The sequence below is a fragment of the Oncorhynchus gorbuscha genome, unplaced genomic scaffold (genome assembly GCF_021184085.1).
Source record: "Oncorhynchus gorbuscha isolate QuinsamMale2020 ecotype Even-year unplaced genomic scaffold, OgorEven_v1.0 Un_scaffold_375:::fragment_4:::debris, whole genome shotgun sequence".
NCBI lineage: Eukaryota > Metazoa > Chordata > Actinopteri > Salmoniformes > Salmonidae > Oncorhynchus > Oncorhynchus gorbuscha.
The window spans coordinates 5001-12500 of NW_025745227.1; positions in this window are offsets into that span (position 1 = coordinate 5001).

Sequence of the window (7500 nt, forward strand, 5' to 3'; positions counted from 1 at the left end):
AGAAAAGAGAGAGAAAAAGAGAGAGAAAAGAGAGAGAAAAAGAGAGAGAAAAAGAGAGAGAAAAAGAGAGAAAAAGAGAGAAAAAGAGAAAAAGAGAGGGAAAAAAGAGAGAAAAGAGAGAAAAAGAGAGAGAAAAAGAGAGAAAAAGAGAGAGAAAAAGAGAGAGAAAAAGAGAGAGAAGAAAAGAGAGAAAAAGAGAGAGAAAGAGAGAGAAAAAGAGAGAAAAAGAGAGAAAAAGAGAGAGAAAAAGAGAGAGAAAAAGAGAGAGAAAAAGAGAGAGAAAAAGAGAGAGAAAAGAGAGAAAAAGAGAGAAAAAGAGAGAAAAAGAGAGAAAAAAGAGAGAGAAAAAGAGAGAGAAAAAGAGAGAGAAAAGAGAGAGAAAAAGAGAGAGAAAAGAGAGAGAAAAGAGAGAGAAAGAGAAAAAGAGAGAAAAAGAGAGAGAAAAGAGAAAAAGAGAGAAAAAGAGAGAGAAAGAGAGAAAAAAGAGAGAAAAAGAGAGAAAAAGAGAGAAAAAGAGAGAAAAAAAAGAGAGAAAAAGAGAGAGAAAAAGAGAGAGAAAAAGAGAGAAAAAGAGAGAGAAAAGAGAGAAGAGAGAAAAAAGAGAGAAAAAGAGAGAGAAAAAGAGAGAAAAAAGAGAGAGAAAAAGAGAGAGAAAGAGAGAGAAAAAGAGAGAAAAAGAGAGAAAAAAGAGAGAGAGAAAAAAAGAGAGAGAAAAGAGAGAGAAAAAGAGAGAGAGAAAAAGAGAGAGAAAAGAGAGAGAAAAGAGAGAGAAAAAGAGAGAGAAAAAGAGAAAAAGAGAGAAAAAAGAGAGAAAAAGAGAGAGAAAAAGAGAGAGAAAAAGAGAGAGAAAGAGAGAGAAAAAAGAGAGAAAAGAGAGAAAAGAGAGAAAAGAGAAAGAGAGAGAAAAGAGAGAGAGAGAAAAGAGAGAGAAAAAGAGAGAAAAAGAGAGAGAAAAGAGAGAAAAGAGAGAAAAAGAGAGAGAAAAGAGAGAAAAAGAGAGAGAAAAAGAGAGAGAAAAAGAGAGAGAAAAGAGAGAGAAAAAGAGAGAGAAAAGAGAGAAAAAGAGAGAAAAAGAGAGAAAAAGAGAGAAAAAGAGAGAGAAAAGAGAGAAAAAGAGAGAAAAAGAGAGAGAAAAAGAGAGAGAAAAAGAGAGAGAAAAAGAGAGAAAAAGAGAAAAAGAGAGAGAAAAGAGAGAGAAAAAGAGAGAAAAAGAGAGAGAAAGAGAGAGAAAAAGAGAGAAAAAGAGAGAGAAAAAGAGAGAAAAAGAGAGAGAAAAAGAGAGAAAAAAGAGAGAGAAAAGAGAGAGAAAGAGAGAGAGAAAGAGAGAAAAGAGAGAGAAAAAGAGAGAAAAAGAGAGAAAAAAAGAGAGAAAAAGAGAGAGAAAAAGAGAGAGAGAAAAGAGAGAAAAAAGAGAGAAAAAGAGAGAGAAAAAGAGAGAGAAAAAGAGAGAGAAAAGAGAGAGAAAAAGAGAGAAAAAAAGAGAGAAAAAGAGAGAGAAAAAGAGAGAGAAAGAGAGAGAAAGAGAGAGAAAAAGAGAGAGAAAAAGAGAGAGAAAAAGAGAGAGAAAAAGAGAGAGAAAAGAGAGAGAAAAAGAGAGAGAAAAGAGAGAAAGAGAGAGAAAAAAGAGAAAAAGAGAGAGAAAAAAGAGAGAGAAAAGAGAGAGAAAAGAGAGAGAGAGAGAGAAAAAGAGAGAGAAAAAGAGAGAAAAAGAGAGAGAAAAAAGAGAGAGAAAAAGAGAGAAAAGAGAGAAAAAGAGAGAGAAAAAGAGAGAAAAAGAGAGAGAAAAAGAGAGAGAAAAGAGAGAGAAAAGAGAGAGAAAAAGAGAGAGAAAAAGAGAGAGAAAAGAGAGAGAAAAAGAGAGAGAAAAAGAGAGAGAAAAAGAGAGAGAAAAAGAGAGAGAAAAGAGAGAGAAAGAGAGAGAAAGAGAGAGAAAAAGAGAGAAAAGAGAAAAAAGAGAGAAAAAGAGAGAGAAAAGAGAGAAAAAGAAAGAGAGAAAAAGAGAGAGAAAAAGAGAGAGAAAAAGAGAGAAAAAGAGAGAAAAAAGAGAAAAAAGAGAGAGAGAAAAAGAGAGAGAAAAAGAGAGAGAAAAAGAGAGAAAGAGAGAGAAAAAGAGAGAAAAGAGAGAAAAAGAGAGAAAAAGAGAGAGAAAAAGAGAGAAAAGAGAGAGAAAAAGAGAGAGAAAAAGAGAGAGAAAAGAGAGAAAAAGAGAGAGAAAAAGAGAGAGAAAAAGAGAGAGAAAAAGAGAGAGAAAAAGAGAGAGAAAAAGAGAGAGAAAAAGAGAGAGAAAAAGAGAGAGAAAAGAGAGAAAAAGAGAGAGAAAAAGAGAGAAAAAGAGAGAAAAAGAGAGAGAAAGAGAGAAAAGAGAGAGAAAAAGAGAGAGAAAAGAGAGAAAAAGAGAGAGAAAAAGAGAGAGAAAAAGAGAGAGAAAAGAGAGAGAAAAAAGAGAGAAAAAGAGAGAAAAAGAGAGAGAAAAAGAGAGAGAAAAGAGAGAGAGAGAAAGAGAGAAAAAGAGAGAAAAGAGAGAAAAAAGAGAGAAAAAGAGAGAGAAAAAGAGAGAGAAAAAGAGAGAGAAAAGAGAGAAAAAGAGAGAGAAAAAGAGAGAGAAAAGAGAGAGAAAAAGAGAGAGAAAAAAGAGAGAGAAAAAGAGAGAGAAAAAGAGAGAGAAAGAGAAAAGAGAGAGAAAAAGAGAGAAAGAGAGAAAAAAGAGAGAGAAAAGAGAGAGAGAAAAAAGAGAAAAAAGAGAGAAAAGAGAGAGAAAAAAGAGAGAAAAAGAGAGAGAAAAAGAGAGAAAAAAGAGAGAAAAAGAGAGAGAAAAAGAGAGAAAAAGAGAGAAAAGAGAGAGAAAAAGAGAGAGAAAAAGAGAGAGAAAAGAGAGAGAGAAAAGAGAGAAAAAGAGAGAGAGAGAAAAGAGAGAAAAAGAGAGAGAAAAAGAGAGAGAAAAAGAGAGAAAAAGAGAGAGAGAAAGAGAGAAAAAGAGAGAGAAAAGAGAGAAAAAAGAGAGAGAAAAAAGAGAGAGAAAAAGAGAGAGAGAAAAAGAGAGAGAAAAGAGAGAAAAAGAGAGAGAAAAAGAGAGAGAAAAAGAGAGAGAAAAAGAGAGAAAAAGAGAGAGAAAGAGAGAAAGAGAGAGAGAAAAAGAGAGAGAAAAAGAGAGAGAAAAGAGAGAGAAAAGAGAGAGAAAAAGAGAGAAAAAAGAGAGAGAAAAAGAGAGAAAAAGAGAGAAAAAGAGAGAGAAAAGAGAGAGAAAAGAGAGAGAAAAAGAGAGAGAAAAAGAGAGAGAAAAAGAGAGAGAAAAAGAGAGAAAAAGAGAGAAAAAAGAGAGAGAAAAAGAGAGAAAAAGAGAGAGAAAAAGAGAGAAAAAAGAGAGAAAAAGAGAGAGAAAAAGAGAGAAAAGAGAGAGAAAAGAGAGAGAAAAAGAGAGAAAAAGAGAGAGAGAAAGAGAGAGAAAAAGAGAGAGAAAGAGAGAAAAAGAGAGAGAAAAAGAGAGAGAAAAAGAGAGAGAAAAAGAGAGAAAAAGAGAGAGAGAAAAAAGAGAGAGAAAAAGAGAGAAAAAGAGAGAGAGAAAAAGAGAGAGAAAAAGAGAGAGAAAAAGAGAAAAAGAGAGAAAAAGAGAGAAAAAGAGAGAGAAAAAGAGAGAGAAAAACGAGAGGGGAAAAGAAGAGAGAAAAAGAGAGAGAAAAGAGAGAAAAGAGAAAAGAGAGAGAAAAAGAGAGGGAAAAAGAGAGAGAAAAAGAGAGAGAAAAAGAGAGAGAAAAGAGAGAAAAAGAGAGAAAAAAGAGAAAAAGAGAGAGAAAAGAGAGAAAAAGAGAAAAAGAGAGAGAAAAAGAGAGAGAAAAAAAGAGAAAAAGAGAGAAAAAAGAGAGAAAAAGAGAGAGAAAAAGAGAGAAAAGAGAGAAAAAGAGAGAAAAAGAGAGAGAAAAGAGAGAGAAAAAGAGAGAAAAAGAGAGAGAAAAGAGAGAAAAAGAGAGAAAAAAGAGAGAGAAAAGAGAGAGAAAGAGAGAAAAAAGAGAGAGAAAAAGAGAGAGAAAAAGAGAGAAAAAGAGAGAGAAAAAGAGAGAGAAAAAGAGAGAAAAGAGAGAGAAAGAGAGAGAAAAAGAGAGAGAAAAAGAGAGAAAAGAGAGAGAAAAAGAGAGAGAGAAAAGAGAGAGAAAAAGAGAGAAAAAGAGAGAGAAAAGAGAGAGAAAAAGAGAGAGAAAAGAGAGAGAAAAAGAGAGAAAAAAGAGAGAAAAAAGAGAGAGAAAAGAGAGAGAAAAAAGAGAGAAAAGAGAGAGAAAAAGAGAGAGAAAAAGAGAGAAAAAGAGAGAGAAAAGAGAGAGAAAAAGAGAGAGAAAAGAGAGAGAAAAAGAGAGAGAAAAAGAGAGAGAAAAAGAGAGAGAAAAGAGAGAGAAAAAGAGAGAGAAAAAGAGAAAAAGAGAAAAAGAGAGAGAGAGAGAGAGAGAGAGAAAAGAGAGAGAGAAAAAGAGAGAGAAAAAGAGAGAGAAAAAGAGAGAAAAAGAGAGAGAAAAGAGAGAGAAAAAGAGAGAGAAAAAAGAGAGAAAAGAGAGAGAAAAAGAGAGAAAAGAGAGAGAGAAAAGAGAGAGAAAAGAGAGAGAAAAGAGAGAAAAAGAGAGAAAAGAGAGAGAGAGAGAAAAAGAGAGAGAAAAGAGAGAAAAAGAGAGAGAAAAAGAGAGAGAAAAAGAGAGAGAAAAAGAGAGAGAAAAGAGAGAGAAAGAGAAAAAAAGAGAGAAAAAGAGAGAAAAAAGAGAGAGAAAAGAGAGAGAAAAAGAGAGAAAAAGAGAGAGAAAAAGAGAGAAAAAGAGAGAGAAAAAGAGAGAGAAAAAGAGAGAGAAAAAGAGAGAGAAAAAGAGAGAGAAAAGAGAGAAAAAGAGAGAAAAAGAGAGAGAAAAAGAGAGAGAAAAAGAGAGAGAAAAGAGAGAAAAAGAGAGAGAAAAAGAGAGAAAAAGAGAGAAAAAGAGAGAAAAGAGAGAAAAAAGAGAGAGAAAGAGAGAGAGAAAAAGAGAAAAAGAGAGAAAAAAGAGAGAGAAAAAGAGAGAAAAAGAGAGAAAAGAGAGAAAAAGAGAGAAAAAGAGAGAGAGAAAAAAGAGAGAGAAAAAGAGAGAAAAAGAGAGAAAAAGAGAGAAAAAGAGAGAGAAAAAGAGAGAGAAAAAGAGAGAGAAAAAGAGAGAGAAAAGAGAGAGAAAGAGAGAGAAAAAGAGAGAGAAAAGAGAGAGAGAAAAAGAGAGAAAAAGAGAGAGAAAAAGAGAGAGAAAAAGAGAGAGAAAAGAGAGAAAAAGAGAGAGAAAAGAGAGAGAGAAAAGAGGGAAAAAGAGAGAGAAAAAGAGAGAAAAAGAGAGAGAAAAAGAGAGAGAAAAAGAGAGAGAAAAAGAGAGAGAAAAAGAGAGAAAAAGAGAGAGAAAAAGAGAGAGAAAAAGAGAGAAAAAGAGAGAGAGAAAAAGAGAGAAAAAGAGAGAGAAAAAGAGAGAGAAAAAGAGAGAGAAAAGAGAGAAAAAGAGAGAGAAAAAGAGAGAGAGAAAGAGAGAGAAAAGAGAGAGAGAAAAAGAGAGAGAAAAAAAGAGAGAAAAAAAGAGAGAAAAGAGAGAGAAAAGAGAGAGAAAAAGAGAGAGAAAAAGAGAGAGAAAAGAGAGAGAAAAAGAGAGAGAAAAGAGAGAAAAAGAGAGAGAAAAAGAGAGAAAAAAGAGAGAAAAAGAGAGAAAAAGAGAGAAAAAGAGAGAGAAAAAGAGAGAAAAAAGAGAGAGAAAAAGAGAGAAAAAGAGAGAAAAAAGAGAGAAAAAGAGAGAGAAAAAGAGAGAAAAGAGAAAGAGAGAAAAGAGAGAGAAAAAGAGAGAAAAAGAGAGAAAAAAGAGAGAAAAGAGAGAGAAAAGAGAGAAAAAAGAGAGAAAAGAGAGAGAAAAAGAGAGAGAAAAAGAGAGAGAAAAAGAGAGAAAAAGAGAGAAAAAGAGAGAAAAAGAGAGAGAAAAGAGAGAAAGAGAGAAAAGAGAGAGAAAGAGAGAGAGAAAAGAGAGAAAAAGAGAGAAAAAGAGAGAGAAAGAGAGAGAAAAAGAGAGAGAAAAAGAGAGAGAAAAAGAGAGAGAAAAGAGAGAGAAAAAGAGAGAGAAAAAGAGAGAGAAAGAGAGAGAGAAAAAAAGAGAGAAAAAGAGAGAGAAAGAGAGAGAAAAAGAGAAAAAGAGAGAGAAAAAGAGAGAGAAAAAGAGAGAGAAAAAGAGAGAGAAAAGAGAGAGAAAAAGAGAGAGAAAAGAGAGAGAAAAAGAGAGAGAAAAAGAGAGAAAAAAGAGAGAGAAAAAGAGAGAAAAAGAGAGAGAAAAAGAGAGAGAAAAGAGAGAGAAAAAGAGAGAGAAAAAGAGAGAGAAAAAGAGAGAGAAAAAGAGAGAGAAAAAGAGAGAGAAAAAGAGAGAGAGAAAAGGGAGAGAGAAAAGAGAGAGAAAAAGAGAGAGAAAAGAGAGAGAAAAAGAGAGAGAAAAAGAGAGAGAAAAAGAGAGAGAAAGAGAGAAAAAGAGAGAGAAAAAGAGAGAGAAAAAGAGAGAGAAAAAGAGAGAGAAAAAGAGAGAAAAGAGAGAGAAAAAGAGAGAGAAAAAAGAGAGAAAAAGAGAGAAAAAGAGAGAAAAAGAGAGAAAAAGAGAGAGAAAAAGAGAGAAAAAGAGAGAAAAAAGAGAGAAAAAGAGAGAGAAAAAGAGAGAGAAAAGAGAGAGAAAAAGAGAGAGAAAAAGAGAGAAAAAGAGAGAAAAAGAGAGAGAAAAGAGAGAGAAAGAGAGAGAAAAGAGAGAGAAAAAGAGAGAGAAAAGAGAGAGAAAAAGAGAGAAAAAGAGAGAAAAAGAGAGAAAAAGAGAGAAAAAGAGAGAGAAAAGAGAGAAAAGAGAGAGAGAGAAAAGAGAGAAAAAGAGAGAGAAAGAGAGAGAGAAAAAGAGAGAGAAAAAGAGAGAGAAAAAGAGAGAGAAAAAGAGAGAGAAAAAGAGAGAAAAAGAGAGAAAAAGAGAGAGAAAAAGAGAGAGAAAAAGAGAGAAAAAGAGAGAGAAAAGAGAGAGAAAAAGAGAGAGAAAAGAGAGAAAAAGAGAGAGAAAAAGAGAGAAAAAGAGAGAAAAAGAGAGAGAAAAAGAGAGAAAAAAGAGAGAGAAAAAGAGAGAGAAAAGAGAGAGAGAAAAAGAGAGAAAAAGAGAGAAAAAAGAGAGAAAAAGAGAGAGAAAAAGAGAGAGAAAAAGAGAGAGAAAAAGAGAGAGAAAAGAGAGAGAGAAAAAGAGAGAAAAAGAGAGAAAAAGAGAGAAAAAGAGAGAGAAAAAGAGAGAAAAGAGAGAAAAAGAGAGAAAAAGAGAGAGAAAAAGAGAGAGAGAAAAAAGAGAGAGAAAAGAGAGAAAAAAGAGAGAAAAAGAGAGAAAAAAGAGAGAGAAAAAGAGAGAGAAAAGAGAGAGAAAAAGAGAGAAAAAGAGAGAGAAAAGAGAGAGAAAAAGAGAGAAAAAGAGAGAAAAAGAGAGAGAAAAAGAGAGAGAAAAAAAGAGAGAAAAGAGAGAGAAA